Source organism: Podarcis erhardii (genome assembly GCF_964252035.2).
Source record: "Podarcis erhardii genome assembly, chromosome: 3".
Taxonomy (NCBI): domain Eukaryota; kingdom Metazoa; phylum Chordata; class Lepidosauria; order Squamata; family Lacertidae; genus Podarcis; species Podarcis erhardii.
The window spans coordinates 101,503,920-101,525,909 of record NC_138507.1 but is presented as its reverse complement, the minus strand read 5'-3'; positions in this window follow the sequence as shown (position 1 = coordinate 101,525,909).

Sequence of the window (21,990 nt, the reverse complement as noted above, 5' to 3'; positions counted from 1 at the left end):
AGGTTTGTCAGTCTCAAGGAAGAGGAGACAACAATATCTTTGCTGGTCCCCACTTCCCAGTGCCTCTTTCAAATCAGCTCCAGAGAGTTATGGGATCCTCCAGAACAGGGAGAAACAGGCTCTTCTTGGGTGCCCAGTAAGTGGAGGTGAAGAAACCATGTTTGGAACAGAGCTGGTGCTGTAGTCTTGTGACTCTTTAAACAAAGAGCGCCTTGTTCAGCTAAATTATGCATTTGTGCAATGGGATTCCCACAGTGTGCCCCCTGAGCCATCCCCCAATCTGCTCTGAAGGGTTGGGAGAAACCCCAGAACAAATTTGGGGGGTGCAGGATGGATAAGAGGGTGAGGAGGATGGAACATTTGCTTCAATGCTAATTTGAATACAACCCACATACTCTCCCTTCACAGAGATAATTCATGAGTGGGGCCAGAGTTAATAAGAATAATTTTATTATTTGTGCCCCACTCACTCTGGGTGGCTTCCAGCATATACAAAAACATAATAAATCATCAAACATCAAAAACTTCCCTATACCACTGAAGCTCTATGGGGCATTAGAACTGTCTTTCCCTGATTGCTCCCCATCTCAGGAATTGAACCCAGAGTCTTCTGAATGTGACAAGATGTGTGCCTAGTTCCTGAGCGATAACCCCTCTCCTTTATCTTAATAATTTTCCTTTCAGATCTGTTCACACTCTCTCTCGCGCTCTCTCTTTCACATAAGACAGAAGGGAGGAAGTAGGACCATATTGACTTGAGATGAATCATAGCCCTCACTAAGAACATTGTGATATGTTCCTGTGACCAGGGTGTTTATATTAAGTGCTTGCCCCCTCTGTGCCTTTCACAGAGGCCAGGGGTTTAACTTTGCTGTTCTCAGTGAGGCTGGCAATAACAAACATCCACTCATTCACACATGCAGAACCCAAAAGGGCAAGAGTCAAGGCTGTTTTGAAAGAAAACATGAACAATGTGGAATCCATAGCTCTTCAGTCCTTGGTGGAGACAAAAGTTCAACCCTAATACCACATGCTTTGATGTTACGTACCAGCCTTACTAGGCTTACAGAGAAAAAGGATAGGAGGGGGCCCTTTGGTCGCCATTATAACATAACATGCAACTTTCTTGCTTGTGTAAAGAGATCCACCATCACCCCACACACAAGGTAGATGAAATGATTACCTGTAGAACTTAAATTCTAACTTTACCAATGCTCATCACCATGGAACCCTCTGCTTTGTGTTGGTATATAAAAGAGATTTGCATTCATAGATAGATAGATAATTTATTACGGTCCAAGACCAGCTTACACAATAAAAACAGCGTTCATAAAGGATTTGCATTCATATATGAAATATACGAGGCAGAGAGAATCTTGCTTCCCTCACACAATTCAAAATTTACTTATGGAATTTATTAGGTCAAGAGCAAGGAGTGACCACTAGCTGCTTTGGGTTTAGACAGATGCCACTGAAAATAAGTCTAAAGGGCAATTGTCCATGAGAGTGCAATGAAATCTCCATGTAGAAAGGCTGGATACTTTGGAGTTCTTGACAGACGAGCTAAAAGAGGGCCAACTCTGAGTTTGAGGTAAAGTGCCCTCTGGCAGGAACAGGGAGAAAATCAGTTCAATTCACATTTAATTGGAAACTTGCCTAATTCTTACCTACAGTAATATGCAAACCAAAAATGTGGCCATCCTTTGAAATTTGCAATTCTCTAAATTTTGCAATTATGCTGGCTTAGTCATGTCCACAGAATGGAAGATGGCAGTTCCCCAAGGGCGTGCTCTACAAGAAGCTATCAGGCACCAGGCCTGTTGGCAGACCAACTCTGTGTTACAGTAATGTCTGTAAATGTGACATTATAGCTGGCAACACCAAACCCGCTGCTACAGCCACAGTGGCCTGGAGACAGACTGTTAAGTCATGTATCCCTAGCAGTGACAGAGGAGGAATGACCGCTGGGAGGAACACAGAGAGAAGAAACACAATGATGCATCTGCAGTTGCGCAACTGGACACCTTCATCTGCCCCGGCTGCAACAAAACATCTCTCTCCCAAATCTGTCTCTACAGCCACAGCAGGCGCTATAACCCTCCAACAGTTTGACTTAACCCATAAAGGCACACTCCTTCACTGTCTTCTGAGACAGACACATGCCAGCATTCGCACATCCACACATTATTTTTAATGCATCGGGGGATAAATATTCTCAAGATGCTTTGTTAAAAACACACAACAAAGATGAATCTTTACTACTTCTTTTTTTACTGCATTTTCTAAGACATCCCTTGATTCATGAAGGGGGGATCTGGTTGACATAAAATCCAAGACGTTCATGAATGCTTCAGAGCTTTCATAATGGTCAGAAGTTCAGAAAAAGCACCAGCCAGGTCCTTCACTTCCTGTGATGATGAGAGTCTCTTGCCTCAGCTTGCCCCTCCTTAAGTGTTGGGCTGGCAGACACTGGACTTCAGAAAGAACTACGAGAGTTTAAGAGCAAAGGAAATCTTTGTTTTTTTAAGGCATTTCAGGCTACAGTTAGTCTAGAGGACCCCAAGGATTTATGCTCTATCCGAAACAAACTGTTCACCCATTGAGTTTGTCTAGCTTTTAAAACATATTTACTCTTTCACTAATGGCTTGGAAAAGTCAGCTCCTAATCCGCTAAAAGGCAACAATGCTCAAATTACCTGCTCTTTACTCTAGGGTTCATTGCCCTATGAGGGAGGCTTCTAACTAGCCATAAATCTTAGGTTTTCGTACGAATTTGAATAGGCATCTTTTGTTCTCTTGTTTGAACATGTGAACTTAGGCCACTGTCAAGTATCCATGTTGTTTATCATAGCTTGCTTCCATACCATGTGGCACTGGCAGTGCTTTTTTTCTGGGGGTACGCATACCCCTAAATAATTTGTGAATCTAACAGGGGGGAAAAGAAAAAAAAATTAGTTTCTTCTCTAGCATGGTGAATCATCAGTTCCAGTGAATCGTCAGTGTGTGAAGCAGTATGGGATGTGTGGAGGTAATGCATGTTCTTTGTACTTTTGTCCATTTACTGTATTTATTTTTCCTGATTTGAACTATAAAATGGTGATTTTCTTGAGTCAAAATGAGAGTACCCCTAAACATATTTTTTTTAGGGGGGGGAGCACTGGTTAAGATTATCCACTGTTTATAGTTCAGAGAACACACAAAAGTGAAGCAAAAAAACCACGTCATGACCCCATCACAGCCCTGTATTTGTACATGAGAAACTAATGGCAAGTCTAGACAACCTTTTGTTACAAATTGGAAAGTGGTAGCCTACGTAAATCATGAACGAGGCTCCTATTTTGAAAGCAGAGAAAACAAATATGAGAGGGGTTTTGTTAATAAAGCATCATTTTGCTGCCTGCTGATAAACAGGTAATGTTGAGGGGTCATTTTAGGGAATTGTGAGTGGGTTAGGGATCTTGATGGGTGCTATTTTTCGGTATTAATATATATATATATTTACATTTAAAAAGTAGGTACCTCATTGCCCTTTCCTACACAGAACACTGGCATGGAGCTCCACCTGTGAAGAGAAGATTCCCCATGCCAAGGCAGACATGGATCATTCCTTCTCAATTGCTGCAGGGATTCACAGGGATTGACAGGCTTCTAACTAAATATGGGGGAGAAGCTTGAATTTAGTAAACTTTTAAAGGCCAAGATTCACAGGGAACTGCCTTCTACTTAAAGGGCTAGCTCAGTAATGTCTATACTGACTGGCAATGGCTCTCCATGATTTCAGGCAGGAAGTCTTTCCCAGCCCTACCTGGAGATGTTATTCAACCTGGGACCTTCTGCATGCAAAGCAGATGCTCTACCCCTGAGCTACAGTGTGCTGGGTCATGGGGTTAACCCGAGCAACTCTGTCCAGGTTCAGTCCCAATCCAAGGATTCCACGAGGAGTCAGTCCGACAGGGCCAAGGCAGGACACAAGGCAGGAAACCAGGCAAGGACAGGCATAGGGTCTCAGGCAGAATCTGGAATACAGCTATGTTGCTCCTGCAACCTGGGCCAGAGTCTGACAGCCTTTTACCTTTGTCCCCTGACAAAGTCCCCTGACCGGGTAACAGCCGGTCCTGATCCCCCAGTGACTCACCTCCTTGGCTCGCCCGAAGGTGAACACTCCTCCTGCGAGTACTCAGGTCTCTCCTTCTCTCAGACCTGAGTCTCTGCAGCTCGGGAGATGTCGGTGTGTTACTAGACCCAGGGGCTGCCTCAGCCTCTCCTGACCCAACTGGTAGTAGAGCAGCTGTAAGTGATTGCCCAGCTGAAGGCAACGAGGTGATCCCCGCATCTGGAGCCAGGGCAGGCTCAGGCCCCTGACTCAGCCCAGCTGGTGCTTGTTGCAGGGGAACCTGTGCAGGCTGGGGCTCTTCAGAATCAGGCCCCAGACTTGGTTCAGATGCCGCCTGAGGCAAAGGATCCGGTGCAGACCAAGACTCCTCTGGTTCTGAGTCCAAGCCCCAGTCTCAGGCCATCACATACAGCCCTTCCCTTCACACTTTCTGAAACGATACGAAAACCGGCACAGAGACACCTCTTGACATTCAGACTTCTCTGAATGTTGCAGTTTTGCAGTTCTCCAACCAAACAATATTGGGGGGGGGGGGTGATGGCTGCATTCAAAAGTGTTTCAAAAATGGCTTCAGGTTACAAGAAAGGAGTTTCCCACTAAACACCAGGAAGAATTTTCTGGCAGTAAGAGCCATTTGACAGTGGAACGGTCTCCCTCTGGAGGTGGTGGGCTCTCCTTCCTTGGAGGTTTTCAAGCAGAGGTTGGATGGCTATCTGTCAGGGATGCTTTAGCTGAGATTCTTGTATTGCATGGGGTTGGACTAGATGACCCTTAGGGTCCCTTCCAACTCTACAATTCTATGATTCCCTCTAGTCCTCACTGAAACAGGGGAGGTGTCCTGTATCTAGCAGCTAGCAGATCATCCATGCACATTCAAGCAAGCATCTTGTAGCCATTAATGCCTATTAAAGAAGTAACTTTAGCAATCTTCTATAAGCTGTATAAATGCCTATAGAAAAGTGTGTCTCCTTAATAATCACAGCAACGAAAATATGGACAAACTCTCCCCGTAAGCTGCTCTATTTATGATCAGCAAAGTAGAGTAAACCCAACTCAGTCCTCGAGAACAGGCCATTTAAAATGTGCCTTCATTAAAACTATACACATTCTGAATCCTTGGAAGCCTGTGTTCAAAGAAAGTTCAGAACATAGCCAGTTTCAGAATGCTGTTTCATCAAAGCTAAATATAGCTCTCTGTGACCACTTAGTCTTTTGCCTTATGTTTATAGCCAGGGTTTGGAATGCATTTTTGACTACAGGAATGGAAAGTACGATTTAAGAGATTTCCTGTTATTTTGCAGGTTTTTAAACCACTGGAACATTTCTTTTTCTAAATCACAACAAGGAAGTACCAAAATGCCATCTGAATGCATTTCATGCTTTCTTCTTGCTGCCACTATTAGAATCGTTACTCGTTTGCACTGCGCTTTTCAACACACCAGGATAACACTGGGCAGAAAGTGAGGCCGGTGAATGAATGGCAGTGAATAACTCGTCTGGGACAATGACAATTTAAAGTAGGGGTAGGGAAATGTGGACCTCCACATGTTGCTAGACTCAATCCCGTCAGCCCCAATGGTGAGGGATGATGGGATTTGTAGTTCAGTATCATCTGGAGGGTCACAGATTCCTCACCCCTGTTCTAAAGGAATATCTGTATAATGATTTCAATATTATTTTGCTTCTTTATTTATTTGGCTCCTTGAAGGTCAGGCTTGATAAGCAGGCAGCCTTCCCCAACCTGCTGCCTGTGAATGCCGTTGGACTCCAAATCCCATCTGTGCCAACCAGCATGGCCAATGGCCAGGGATGCTTTGACTTGTAGTCCAATAACATCTAGATCAGCCTTTCTCAACCTGTGGGTCCCCAGATGTTGTCGAACTACAACTCCCATCACCCCTAGCTAGCAAGGCCAGAGCTCAGGGATGATGGAAATTGTAGTCCAACAAAATCTGGGGATCCACAGGTTGAGAACCACTGATCTAGATGGACTTAGGTTGGGGGAGTCTGATATAAGGGCATGGTTCTTGCTGTGGACATCAGAGGTCCTGGGTTCAATTTCCAGATGAGCCCGTATGTTGGAGGAAAGAGAGGCATGCTTCCTCCCAGGACCATTTCTCTCTATCTATCTATCTATCTGCCGTGCCTCCCAGCTGATCTAGAGTGTTTTAAGCTTCCCATGGCCACCACCATCCCCTTTCTTGCTGGTAATTCCAAAGGGCCTGGAAGAGAGGGATGCAGGATCTCCATTGTTGGAAGGTAGCAGGGGTTGTAGGAACAGTGCATTGACCAAGCCTCTGTTCGGCCAGCTCCTCCAACAATGGAGATCCTGGTTTTCTGTCCCCATGTGCGCCTCTTCCAGACCAATGTATAACACAAATCCTCGCTTGGAGGCACTCTTGTTCAATGAGCTGAGTGGAGGTACTCAGATATCTGCCTCCAAGTCCAGGCTTACTGGTGCTTTTGGGTGCACCTGTGTTGGGGCGAGGGGGAGGAGGTCCTAGCAAAATGGTACAGCACATGTTTGACAACTCAGGCGGGAGTGGATTTCGAAGCAGATAACCAGGCCACTGCTTTGAGAGGCAGAGTTTGGGTTTGCCAGGCTCAGGAAACATCCGCCACATGCTATCTTTGCAATTATCCATTCCATGGCTGAAATAAATAGTATAAACAGTTCATATGGTATGAATAAATATAGATTTACAGAGCCTGGCAAGCACATTTATCAACTTATATGACAGGGATGTATTATTTATGGATGCAAACTGCGTGCCAAAGTCATGAAATCGGCTACAAGTGCAATGAAAAAGGAACATATTCAAAAGCTAAAGAGACAGAGGGACAGAGTAGATGTTCCTTCCCTGGAGCACAATTCAGTGCAAGGCTGACTCTTGCCAGTTTAGTCTCCAGTCAAAATGAGACCTTGGGAAGTGTTGCTGGTCCACATAGAAAAGGGGTGAAGAAACTTCACCAGCACAGGAGCCTTCTGGGGCCCACAGCAGAGTTACAGACGAAAGTGGGTGTAGCGATGTATGTGTTACCTTTGTGCAACAGGATGGTTTCTGCTCCAGTCATGCACCCCTCCCTATCCCCCATCCAGGCAAGCCAGAGGCATTATCAGAGTTCAAGGTAAACATCCCACACAGGCAAAAACACACAATGAGGATGTGAAGCAATGCAGGTGAGGTGTGTGACCTGGGGGAAGAGGGTGTGACTGTGAAAGGGACATGGCCTAGGGGGAATAGGCCAACATTTGGCCTCTGGGCTTGAGGTTCCAAACCCCTGGTGTAGAAGAATCTATACTGGGTCAGATGGCCCTTGTGAAATGCTTTCCTCCCAAAGAGTATATTTTTTAATTGGAGAACCAGCCTGTTCCTCATCTGCAACAGCTAGGCCCCACCTGCACTGTACAGTTAATGCAGCATCTTACCACTTAAACTGACGTGGCTTGCCCCAAATAATCTTAGGAAGTGTAGTTTGCTGAGTATGCTGAGAGCTGTAGGTCTGTTAATAACTTTCTTAGCCCCTTTAACAGAGCTGCAATTTCCAGGGTTCTTTGTGGAAAACTATGGCTGTTTAAAAAGTTGTATGATACCACACAGTGAGTGTGTACTCATTTACCCAGACCAGGGGCTCGTTATGGGAAGAACTTGCTGGAACAGGCCAAGGCAGGGCCAAACCAAGACATGTTGGCACCTGAGATGAACCACAAAACGGTGTCCTCCCTCCCCTTAAGGGAAAAAGTGATGAATGAAGATCAGTATCAAAGAGGGCAGGTAATTAGGATCTGCTGCCCCTATGGATCCTGCCACCCAAGGCAGTCGCCTCACCATGCCTCATGTGTGGGCCTGACCTTGGCCCTTTCAGGATCCTTTGCTAGCCAGAAGCCCACAAACAAGACCTGAGTACCAGATCATTCTCCCTGCTTGTGTATCCCAGGAACCAGCATCCAGAGGCATACTGCCTCTGACAGTGGAGGGAGAACATTTTTGCACAGCAGGCTAGTTATATACATGACTTTCTTCTATAGGTAGCTGGGCAGGGCTAGGCCTCCTTTGGCTATTGCCTCTTGGCAAAGGAATGGCTTTAAATTCTCAAACAGCTTAAGGCAGACATGCTTGGCAGTGGTAGAGTTTGACAAACACTTCTAACGTTTAGGCTCCAGTACCCAGTTGTATAAGAGCCAGGACCAAACATTAAAGCAGAAGCCAGGCACAGAGCTCAATATAAAGCTCGAGTTTCTGGGCGCCACCATCAAATGTTTCATTTTCCTCCCTCTCTCACAATCCTAGAAACCCAATGCAGGCATTGAATGAAGCTGAATGTTAGAAGATTCAGGATATACAAGGGAAGGACTTCTTCACACATGGGGTTCACTATCTCAAGATGTTGACCATGGCTGTCAGCATGGGTGATTTTAAATGGGGATTAGACAGATTCAGTCAATGGCTACTAGTCAGGATTAGGGATGGAGAGGAATCTGGTTCAAAGGCATTTCTGCAGCCTAATTTTATTATAAATGCATAAGTTATTTATTTTCCTGCATTTATATCCCATCTTTTTCATCAAGGAGCTAAAGGTGGTGTACATGGTTCACACCCTCCTTCCTTAATTATCACAACAACGATGCAAGGTAGGTTAGGCTGAGAGGCAGTTACTGACCCCAAGTCACCCAGTGAGCTTCGTGACTGAGTGGTGATTTGAACCCTGGACTTCCAGGTCCTAGCTCAGTACTCTAAGCACTACGCCACAAAGACTCTCATTCTTACTCTCTACAAGAATATGACGTCATTATATACAGTCCTCTCTCTCTCTCCCCTCTCCCTCTTAGAAAAAAAGGTGCCAGTACTCTCCATGAAGTTGTTATACTAAATGTCACACTTTTAAAATTGGGGGGGGGGGAGGTGCCAGCAATGCATACCCTTGAGTATCCCCAGAAAAAAAAGCACTGGCTATACAGTGGTATCTCGCATTACAGATGCTTCAGGTTTCAGACGCTTCAGGTTACAGACTCCGCTAACCCAGAAATAGTACCTCGGGTTAAGAACTTTGCTTCAGGATGAGAACAGAAATTGCACGGCGGCGGTGAGGTGGCAGCGGGAGGCCCCATTAGCCAAAGTGGTGCTTCAGTTAAGAACGGACCTCCGGAACAAATTAAGTTCTTAATCCGAGGTATCACTGTATATGTGTTTCTACATCTGTTTGCATTCTGGTAGCTGCAGTCTCTAAGGAGAACGAAACATTAGTTATGTTGTATGCATGGTGGGAGATGTGCCTGAACTATAAAAGACTTGTGGATGGTTGGCAGTCTTCAGAATTGCAGAATTTGCCCTCCACCAGGCTCCAGGGTACATTGGATTCATAAGTCCAATAACAGGATGGACACAGAGACCATCAGTTCTGCATATGTTCACCCATAACTTAGGCCTATCCCATTTTTGCCCCCTTCATGGATCGCTGCCTTGCCGTGGCGAAGGGGCTTGAATAACTTGGAGAAGCTATGAGCTATGCCGTGCAGGGCCACCCAAGATGGACAGGTCATAGTGGAGAGTTTTGACCAAACGTGATTCACCTGGAGCAGGAACCGGCAAGCCACTCCAGTATCCCTGCCAAGAAAACTCCATGGACAAAGTCCAATATCAGGATGGACACAGAGACCATCAGTTCTGCATATGTTCACCCATAACTTAGGCCTATCCCATTTTTGTGTTAATCAACATTTTTTAAAAATGTTTTCTCTCAAAATACACAGTTCTAATGTATTTTTTCCCCAGTAGTGATGTATGGAAGTGAGAGCTGGACCATCAAGAAGGCTGATCGCCGAAGAATTGATACTTTTGAATTATGGTGCTGGAGGAGACTCTGGAGAGTCCCACAGACTGCAAGAAGATCAAACCTCTCCATTCTTAAGGAAATCAGGCCTGAGTGCTCACTGGAAGGACAGATCGTGAAGCTGAGGCTCCAGTACTTTGGCCACCTCATGAGAAGAGAAGACTCCCTGGAAAAGACCCTGATGTTGGGAAAGATGGAGGGCACAAGGAGAAGGGGACGACAGAGGACGAGATGGTTGGACAGTGTTCTCGAAGCTACCAACATGAGCCTGACCAAACTGCAGGAGGCAGTAGAAGACAGGAGTGCCTGGCGTGCTCTGGTCCATGGGGTCACAAAGAGTCGGACACGACTAAACGACTAAACAACAACAAATGTATTTTCTCTGAAACTGAAACCATTTTGTGTGTGTTGCAAACAGGGAAGTGCATTTGTACCTACATTTGATCCACACATTAGTCCAAGCACCTCCAAAATAGATGGCTCCAATGTGCCATGAGCAAGGGGCGGTCCAGTCAATCAAATTGGCATGCAAGCCAAGGTGTCAAGCCAACAGTGGCAATCTAGGAAATCTTACCTGGAAAACTCTTCTCAGTGCAGAAGGCTGAGTACTCTGGGTACTCTCAGGAGAAAGCACCCCACTCCTCTTGCAGTTTGAGCTAAGTAACATTGGTGGTCCTCAGTCCTGCAAAACAAGTCACCGCCAGCTGCAGTTCCCTTGCAGCCAGAGACAGGCTTGGAACTGATGACTGATTCTCCTTACGACCAGATGCATCTCCTCACTGCTTCAGTGAAGTCAACTGGAGCAGAGTTTTCTCTTCTTTGCAATTGCTTAACTGCTATTGTTGATTTGTTTGGGCTACATACTAGAAATTATCATCCTGAAAAAAGGGACAAGTGGGGGTGCCGCAACATTCTGTCCTGGGCCCATCGTTGTTCAACTTCTTTATAAACAGCGTGGATGAAGGAAATGAGTAAATGCTCATAAAATGTGTAGATGACACAAAACTGGAAGGGGTAGCTAATGTCACAAAAGACAAAATCAGGATTCAAGATGGCCTTAAGAGATCAGACCCAAACTCACAACATGAATTTTGACAGGGACAAACATAAGGTTCTACAATTAGGCTGAAAGAACCAGTTGCACAGATATAAGATGGGGGACCTGGCTTGCGAGTAATACATGTGAAAAGCATCTAAGGGGTCCTTGTAGACCACACGCTGAACATGAATGAACAGTAGCAAGAAAAGAGCAAATACTATTCTAGGCTGCATCAACAGAACTATAGTGTCCTGATCAAAGGAAGGAATAGCCCTCTCCCCATTCTGCATTGGTCAGACCACACCTAGAATACTGTAATCGTTCTGGGTGCCACAATTTAAGAAGGATATTGACCAGCTGGAACTTGTGCAAAGTAGGGCAACCAAGATGATTAAAGGTGTGAAAACCAAACTTTACGAGGAATGGTTGAGGGAGTTGGGGATGTTTAGCCTGGAAAAGAGGAGATTAAGAGGAGATATAATAACCATCTTCCAATACCCAAAGGGCTGTCACTTGAAAGATGGCACAAACATGTTTTCTCCTGCTCTGGAGGGTAGGACTGAACCAATGGATTCAAGTTACAAGAAAGGAGATTCTGACTGAACATCAGGGAAAACTTTGACAGTAAGACCTGGGAGGTGGTAGACCCTCTTTCATGGGAGTTTTAAGTAGAGGTTAGATGGTAATCTGTCATGGATGCTTTAGTTAAGATTCTTACATTGCTGGGAACTGGACTAGATGACCCTCCGGGTACCTTCTAACTTTATAATTCTATGATTCCATGAAATGTGGTCTTCCTCCTGCTTGCCACTTTCTATCCTGTTAAAAGTAGAGGATTTCCTCTGCAGAGCAGTTTCCTGGTCCTACTCTTCAAGGGTCAGGGCACACACCTGGAAACCTCCCCCACACCTCTACCTAAACGGAAAGGTGTAAAACAATATAACCCTGCCATTATACCAGAAGCAAAGCAGACCACAGGACACAAACCTACGCAGGTGGCTGGAGAACCGATAGATTGGCAAGGGAAGCCAAACATTGTTTGCTCTAAAGCAAACCATGCTCCAACCAGCATAGCCAATGTTCATGGATTATGAGAGTTGTAGACCCAAAACATCTGGAAGTTATCAGATTGGGGGATGCTGCATTATGGAATATAGTTCCAGATCACGGTTTGTAGAATCAAGACATCCCCCACTCTACCCCCTAAATGCAAAGGCCAAGCAGTTAGATCAGGGGTAGGCAACCTAAGGCCCGGGGCTGGATGTGGCCCATTTGCCTTCTCAATCCAGTCAGCGAATCAGCGTGTTTTTACATAAGTAGAATGTGTCCTTTTATTTAAAATGCATCTCTGGGTTATTTATGGGGCCTGCCTGGTGTTTTTACATGAGTGGAATGTGTGCTTTTATTTAAAATGCATCTCTGGGTTATTTGTGGGACATAGGAATCCGTTCATTTTTTTAAAAATTCAAAATATAGTCCAGCCCACCACATGGTCTGAGGGATGGTGGACCGGCTCATGGCTGAAAAAGGTTGCTGACCCCTGACTTAGATGGTGTCATCAATTGCACATTTAGCTACCAGATGTCAATTCCTGTCCACCTGGGCTAAATGTGAATAAGAAGAAACTGAGAGATGTTGTTGGCATTTTCTTGAATCACCTGGATTGAGATTGCAGAGTTTACGTTGTATTGAGTCTTTATGTACGCTTTCCCATCCTGCTCACCATTTGTCAATTTAATGCCATTATAATATGTGTAAAAATAAAAAGGAAATAATTCTGGGGAAATTAAGCATACCTAAGACCCGCTGAAACCAAGCGCTTAACATTTAAGTTAAGCGCCTAACATTCCCTGGATGGCAGTCATCATTTCACAACTATGCTGCAGTCCTTAAATATCTCATTTTGGAATGGGTTCATTAACTTCAGTGACATTAAGCTGAAGTGGAATTCCTCCCACCCCCCACATTTCTCTGAAGTTTTGTGTTCCTTCTGGAAGCAATGATAAGTCCTTCCTGTTTTGTCTGGTATTTTTTGGCTCATGGAGCAATCGTTTGGCATGCCTGAAACCAGCAGCTGGCAACCTATGGTAGCTTCCAAAGTCCACTGCCCTATCGGGGGCCAATCAGTACTGATCCTTGTTCCCATACCCGCCATTTAATTTTTATCTGATTTATTAAATTTATTACTCACTTTTTAAAAACCCAAGTAATAAAAGCAATTTACAATAAAGGATAAAAGAAAGCATAATAGAAAACAAAAAAAATATCTAAAACATAATCACACATGTATATAACAAAATGCTTTACAAAATGCTAAGCAACTGGGTATGTGAGCTTCCATTTTAACGCAGTACATTGAGTGTTCTGGTGCACTGCAGGAAGTCAAAATGGAGCCCCCAACCACAGCAGTGGTAAGCTGTTACTTCCAGGTAAGCCCAAGGGAGTTGATCAGTGTAAGCTGGGGCTCACCAGAGCACACTTTGAGCAGCTAAAATGAGCTACGGGAGGGGGCCATCTCCCTGCCTAATGGCAGGGTCGGCCGCAAATCAGTTCCCTGTTCTTAGGCATGGGACAGACCGTTGAGCAAGCATAAGATTCCAAATAACTTTCACTCCTCCATCTCAGCCCAAGTTCCTCCAGGGGTGTCGTGCTGCCTTGGCAGTTAAGTACCATTGTGGACATTAGTCGTTCCTACATCAGTCTATCTTTGACTTTGGCTGGTGTATGGAAGTTGGATGGGGATAAGTTTGGTCCCAAGTCAGGAATAGGACCGTGGTTTTAATCTAAAGTAGGTAGGTTACTGGTACTTGTTTTCTATATGTGGTTGCTCACGGACGTTTTCAACACACGTTTGCACACAAATGTTTCTTCCTTGTCCCCCATCTTACATCATTGCCAGGAGACACCAAAGCACTCTTATTACTCCTGCAGATTTGTTTGTTCTCTCTCTTCTCTTTCTGTCTCTCCCTTTCCCTCCTTCCTTGCCATATAGCTCAAGCTTTTCAAGCACCACAAGCAGTCTCTGCATTTAGCATCAGATCTGCCACAACAATGCTTTGGCTCTCTGCCACCGCACAGCTTTGAGCAGCTGTACTCTACCCTTAACCCTCCTGCCTTCTCCTCTTCCTTCCTCATTATATCCTCAACATCTGTATCTGTAGATTGCTTGATTGCTTTATTTAGTTATTTAGTTATACATAAAGCTTGTTGCGTCCTGAAAGTGGGGAGGGTGGGCAAGACAGCAAACACACACACTGCAAAACAAACAAAGATTTCATCCACATTTTGCAGAATTGCAGAATAGCATCAGCTGAGGCTTGAGGAGGTAATGATTACCAGAATTGCAACAAGTATGGAGGGACAATTTAACCCTTTCTTCCCACCATGAGGAAAATCTCTCCCCTGATTGTGCTTTTTTAGGGCAGTACGAGGGAAAATGTCTGTGTGTGTTGCTCCCAAAATACACAATTTGCACACACTTTTGCCCAATATACACATTTTTGCAAGCAATTTACCCCAGTTTAACACATCACCCCCCCCCTGATTTTCACTAATATATGCATTTGTATGCAAACCTGTCCCTCAGTATAGACATTTGGTACATAGTTTTAGGCTGCCAAATTGCACCGCAAAATTCAAAGAAGCCCAGTGTTTTGGTTTATGCATTGTTTTGACAAGTGTGAATTAGGGAGAAATGCATTACATTGAAACAAAATTTCTCCCCCAACTCTAGCAAACAGTTAAATAATCATAGAACCATAGAGTTGGAAGGGCATCTAGCCCAAGAGGCATCTAGTCCAAACCCCTGCGATGCAGGAATCTCAGCTAAAGCATCCATGACAGATGGTCAACCAGCCTCTGATTAAAAACTCCCTAAGAAGGAGAGTCCACAACCTCCTGAGGGAGACCGTTCCTCACCCTATGCCTCGCACAATGGCTTACAATCAAACCAACATAAGAAAAAAGAAAAAGTGACACGAGTGGAAGAGGAAAATATGTACATTCAGGTACCGACTCTTAGATAATGGTTATGGCCAGATGGAATGGCCATCTGGCGAAGAGCCATGGCTCAGTGCTAGAGCATCTGCCTTGCATGTGGAAGGTCTTGGGTTCAACCCCTGATATCTGAGAATGTCCCTGGTCTGAAACCCTTGAGTACTACTGCCAGTCAGTGTAGACCATGGGTAGGCAAACTAAGGCCCAGGGGCCAGATCCGGCCCAATTGCCTTCTCAATCCGGCTCACGGACGGTCCAGGAATCAGTGTGTTTTTACATGAGTAGAATGTGTGCTTTTATTTAAAATGCATCTCTGGGTTATTTGTGGGGCATAGGAATTTGTTTATTTTCCCCAAAAAAATACAATCCGGACCCCCCACAAGGTCTGAGGGACAGTGGACTGGCCCCCCTGCTGAAAAGGTTTGCTGACCCCTGGTGTAGACAATACTGAATGGATCAATGGTCTGACACAGATTAAAGCAGCTTCCTAAGTTCCAGTGTCAGTGTAAGTCATGCTGCCCTGTGCCCAATGGACAAGAGGACTTCACTGTCACATCTCACCTTTCGTAAAGGAAAATGCTTCAACACTACTGCCATTCAAGGATCTCTGCTCCATAGCTTTCTTGGAATTAAAATCAATCCAGCCATGCAAAATGGAAAGTGCGTGAATGACTGGCTGTGCCAAAGTCAGAATTTGATATTAGATTTCACTTCAGGCTATAGGTTGGGAAGCACGCATTTGAACGCACTGCCATGCCACAAAAACAACACCAACACATTCCTGCATGGGGGGGGGGGGGGAAGCAGTGTCAGAGTGAAGGAGCATTTCCTCCTATTTTCCTTTCCCTGTACTGCATGATGTATCTTTTAGTGGTGCTAGGGATATTCAAACATTGAAACCCCTCCCATTTCCGAACTGGTACTGTCCAATTTTATAACTTTGTTTCTGCTGTAGAAATTGAACTCTCTGCATAGTTGGCCCCCTGTAACCCTTGAGAATGCCAGCTCTAAGCAGACATAGGTTGCAACTTGTGACAGTCTCCTCCAAAGCCATCTCCACTAACATTAGGAGATATTCTGGAATATATTGGTTGAAGTCTCTCTGGTTCTCACTGGGAGGGGGAAGGGGGAGCCATAAAATCCAATGTGGGAAGTGACTTGTGGTCTTTCCCATATGATCTTAATTTTGGATAGGCACATCTTTTAGAAAGAGAGGGAGAAGGTTAACACTTTGCAGATGAGAGTGCTCTATCTAAATCCGCTATCTGCTAGAGTTTCCTGTGCTCAGAGCCATTTTTCAGACATTTCATATACACAACTTTGTTTTCAATTTAGATGCAGGGCTTCAACTTGGAAGACATTTGTAAGGCCCAAATGATGAATTTCCAAGTTGACAACTGTGATCTCCCATCCCACCCCTCTCCAAAAAGACACAATTAGCATTGTATGCTAGAATCTGTTCTGTAAAACTTTTTCCAAGAATGTTTCGATTTTTTCTTTTTCTTCTTCTTCTTTTACAGGCTGTTGCTTCTAGGAGGGCCATAGATGAGTTTAGAATAAGCTCTGGTTTTGTTAGCGCAAGAAGGGTGTCGCTGGAAGATGCAGAGTGCAATACTGCCATCTCTTGGATAGTTGCCTTTTCTAGAATTTCCAGATTTTTGGAAAAAGCCTAGCTAGACATTGGCCGCATTAACACCATTTTTTAAAGCTGTACCATTCAACTTTAAACAGTCATGGCTCCCCCACAAGAATCCTGGGCCCTGCAATTTGTTAAGGGTACTGAGAATTACAAGGAGACCCCCTGTCCCCTCACAAAGCTACACTTACCAGAGTTCCCGGCGAAGAGGAATAGACTGTTTAGACCATTCTGCAAACTGTAGCTCTGTGAGGGAGAAAAGGAGTCTCCCAACAACTCTCAGCACCTTTGGCAAACTACAACTCCCATAGTTCTTTACAGGAAGCCATGAAAGTGGTACCACAATGCTTTAAATGTATGATGTGAAAGTTGCCATTGTGGGAAACATATGGCTTGCTGGTGGCACCACCATGCAAATCCTCTGCACCACCTAGTAAAATACAGTGGTACCTCAGGTTAAGTACGTAATTCGTTCCGGAGGTCCGTACTTAACCTGAAACTGTTCTTAACCTGAAGCACCACTTTAGCTAATGGGGCCTCCTGCTGCCGCCGCACCGCTGGAGCACGATTTCTGTTCTCATCCTGAAGCAAAGTTCTTAACCTGAAGCACTATTTCTGGGTTAGTGAAGTCTGTAACCTGAAGCGTATGTAGCCTGAAGTGTATGTAACCCAAGGTACCACTGTAAATGAATGGCGACGTGTCCAGCATTTTCACACTCTTGGCAAAAGGCAACCAACCAATTGTACTAGGCCTGGGAAAACACTAGAAGCAGTTATGTCATGTTGAACATTTAAGAAGACACCAAGAAACCTGGAAGATCAGGCCAAAGCTGAACAATCAGGGGAAGAAATAAAAGCAGGGAAGAAATAAAAATAAAAATAATCACATTATCATTGTACTATGCATCCCATGTGTAGAAAGCATAAAAGAAGCGAGGTCCCAACTAAAGAAGAATGGCAACTTAAACTGATGGAATATGTGCAGTTTGCAGATTTCACATATAGAAAAAGAGAACAAGAAGAACATACGTTTAAAGAAGATTGGAAAATGTTTATTGAATATATGGAAGCAAATTGTGTACACTTGAAAACGTTGGCAGCATTAAGATAAATCCAACAGTGTAAACAAGTTTTGACAGATGTAATAATGGAATACTGAATGGTTTAGTTTATGTAAAACATGCAGGGTTTTATGATATACTAAATGAACCATGGAAAGGGAAGTCACTGACATTTTAAGGTTGTTTAATTGGATATTCTAAATTGTAAAACAGAAAATGTAATAAAAATTATATATAGAAAGCATACAACATTTCAGTAAGTAAAACAATACATCTATTGTCAACTGTATAAAGCACAATTAAAATGGGGATAAAACAGACAATATCTGGAGATTCTGGCTAAGAGGGTTGTGACCATAACTGTCTCAGTAACATAATGATTTCTGAGGCTTACTGCTCCCATGTGAACCACAGTATGCACTGCAAATGGGTACCAAACACTAATTTGGTTGGGCCAGTGTGGTGTAGTGGTTAAGAGCAGTGGACTCGTAATCTGGTGAACCAGGTTCGATTCCCCACTTCTCCACATGCAGCTGCTGGGTGACCTTGGGCCAGTCACACTTCTCTGACGTCTCTTAGCCTCACTCACCTCACAGAGTGTTTGTTGTGGGGGAGGAAGGGAAAAGAGATTGTTAGCCAGTTTGACACTCCTTCGGGTAGTAATAAAGTGGGATATCAAATCCAAACTACTACTACTACTGCTGCTGCTACTCTTCTTCTTCTTCTTCTTCTTCTTCTTCTTCTTCTTCTTCTTCTTCTTCTTCTTCTTCTAATGAATGTGTCTCTTTTTTCATGAACCTCTGCGTGCGCAACCAGGCAGCTTGCTCCGCTCCTGTGGGCAGTTCGCCCTGTCCTTATGGATGGTTCGCCCGGCCCCCCAGCATTCTGCACTGGGTGCCAGAGAGACTTCTTCTGCCACTGGCCCCAAACCCCAAGCATTTCTTCCAAGTCTTCAGAGTAATAATGTAGAATGGATTGTTTAGTTCCTTTCATTTGAACTGAGCAATGCCCTGTAGTGTTTCAGTTTCATAAGGTTTTTCAGGTTCAGTGGAGACCACTCTACATTTTCATTCCCTCTTATAAAATTGAATGGCTTGCTTAAGCAGGCAGGCATCACAAAAATGAGGAAAGTCTGGGGATCCCCAAACCCCCATTATCACCAGCCCTTCATCTGTTATTTCCACTAATGAAAGCAGCCTAAGGTTTTCGCCATTTATGAAGAACATCCTTCTCAAGCTAGACAGGTAAAACCTGAAAAAGAAAGAGGAGCTTAGGTAGAAGCGCCACCTTCACTGCGGCTATTCTATGCTGCTAGGTAAGATTCAGCTCACACTGGCGATGTAAATCCTTCCTAAGCTGCCCCATTAAAGGATCAAAGCTGGCTTTTTGAGTTGTCTCAGTTCGTTTGTGATAATGACTCCCAGGTACTTGAAACAACCTGGGCAGGTTTCCATTTTGAATGTTCTGCTTAGGTAATTTTGCTCTTGCAGAGTAACATTTAAGCATAACATAGAGGATTTCGAAAAGTTCACCTTCAATCCTGATGCATTTTAAAAGTCCAGTAATATCTCTTTTAGTGAGTGCCAGAATTGGACAACAACATTCTTAACTCCCATCATTCTCAACCAGGATAGCCTTTGACTAGGGATGATGAAAGCTGTAATCCAACAACATCTGAAAGGCCACAGGTTCTTTTCTTTTTAAAAATTTGTTTAATCATTTTTTCGATACAAACATCAACCGCAAAAGACACATATAACAAAAACCATAATAACAATAATAACACAATTTGACAGTTCATATTTGAATATACCTATGACTACACATTTTTTAACAACATTTTCCCGCCTCTCTCTCCTCCCCCTACTTCCCACCACTATCCGCCTTATCGCTTAAATATTCGTTCCAGATTTCTTCATATTTATCCATTCTTATTTTGCGTCAACATGCAATTCATTCATATGTAGCTAATCTGTCCATATTATCAATCCATATGCTCATTCCTGACCTATGACGACTTTGGAGTCAACCTTCCTTTGTAAGTTCATCAAGGAATCTGCCCTGGAGAAACACTGAGCTGTTGCATAATGGAGTCCTTGCTTCATTTGCTTTCACTTTGCCCAGAGAAGGGTCAGGGTGCGATTTGCTGACCTTCCTGGTATTTCCATACTGATAGAAATATGAATGTCTGAGACATGCCGCAGAATTGACACTTGTGAATTGACAAGAGGCACACACATACACACACACACACACACACACACACGGCAACCCATCGTGTGCCACTTATATTTCTGAATAAATAAAAACTGGGGCGGAAACTGTGATCTGATCTCTGACCAGAGGAATAAAAACATTCCGACAGTTTCCCTCTCCGCAGCTGCAGATGGTTCTCAAGCATCATGCTGGGCTCCCCTTTGGCTATGCAAACTTTCGTGACTATGGGAGGGAAAGGGAAGAGGCATGGCATTATAATAAAACCCACAGCCCCAACCTACCATTTAGGCATCGGCAACACAGAACTCTTTTCACATGCGACGATTATTCCTGAAAGGTTGTAGCCAGTTTCTCTTTCTGGCAGCTGCAATTTTAGGAAATCATAAACGCTGGAGATGGAACACAGTTAGATCATCTATGCAAAATTAGCTTCGAAGGATGGTCTGTGTGCGCATATTCCAGCCCAGCGTTGGCAAACGAACTGGGCCTCTTGCAGAGGGCGCAGTTGCCAAGAGCATAGAAGAAAACACTGTGGAAGATTTCTAGCTTGCAATGTTTGGATGTTCTTAGGTAGAGCTGTTTTGAGGGACAGCCTTTGCAATACTATTTCTACGCCGTGGACTGCAAACTCTGCTTTGCCACATCCTTACCTGCCCTGCACCGGACAACTTATTATGCCAGGTATGGGGCACATGGGCACAGCTTAGCAAAAATGGCCTCATGGCGCAAACAGGGCCCAGAGGGCAGAGTTTCTGCACCCCTTTGCCTTCATCAACCAATGAATCAATCACATTTGACACCATTTCTAAAAGGTCTACATTTACTGCCAGTACATTTCCGAGCACAATTCAAACCTTTAGAAGACATCTGAAGGCAGTCCAGTATCAGAAAGTTTTTAATGTTTGACGTTTTGCTTTGGGTATGCTTTTATTATGCTAGAAGCCACCCAGAGTGGTTGGGGTATGAATAATAAAATTTATTATTATTATTATTATTATTATTATTATTATTATTATTATTCCCTATGCTTCTAAAGTGCTCATAGTACACATTCCATTTTTGAGTTTTAAGTGTTCTGGGATTTCTCCCTGGAGGAAAAATCAGTCAGCGGATTCTGCCTGACTGAAATGCTGCAAATATTTGATTTATTGTTACTGTATCTTTACTTCCAGGGAGAGATGCTTGTGGGATTTTCTGCCTCAGGTGCACTGGCTGCCAACTACCTAATAGGCTAAGTTCAAAGTGCTGATATTTGTGAACAAAGCCCTAAATAGTTTGGGACCAGGATACCTGAAACATCACAGCACCTCTTCTATACCCAACCAGTCACAGTGCTCTTATGAGAGGGCATCTTGCAGGTGTTGTTATTATTATGGTTAATTAAATTTGTATACAGCCCTATACCCGTAGGTCTCAGGGCAGTTCACAGGATAAAAAATCTCCTCAGATACAGTCTCATCAGGAAGTTTATTCCATATAGGAATCAGGCTTTTAGTGTAGAGGGATCTACCAACTGAAAGTCCCTCCTTTTGCATATATCAGACAGGCGTTGCTTCTGTTGTCCTGTCAGCACCTTTTAAAACCTTCCTTTTTAAACAAATCTTTTGTGTGGAAATTCTTATGCTGCTCTGTATCTGATTGGAATCGATGTTGTGTTTATATGGATTCCATCCACCTCTCTTGGAGTGTGGTGGAGTCTCCTTCTTTGGAGGTCTTTAAGCAGAGGCTTGACAACCATATGTCAGGAGTGCTCTGATGGTGTTTCCTGCTTGGCAGGGGGTTGGACTCGATGGCCCTTGTGGTCTCTTCCAACTCTATGATTCTATGATTCTATGATTCTATGATTCTTCAAAGGGTTCGATGAATCCAAAAGACTTCACACACAAGCTTAGTTTTCTTCTCTTGTTTACCTTCCTGATGCCCACCTGCCTTTATCTCCCGAGGCCATCAGCAACTGGTGCAAAACTTGATTTTTGTATTTCACTAGCTGGTGAATTTAGAAAAATGATGTGCTCTCTTTCACACACAAAACTTATATTACTTTTTGAGCCTCCTCTCCCCCATTGTGATATTCTGTAGCTACTATTCAAGCCAA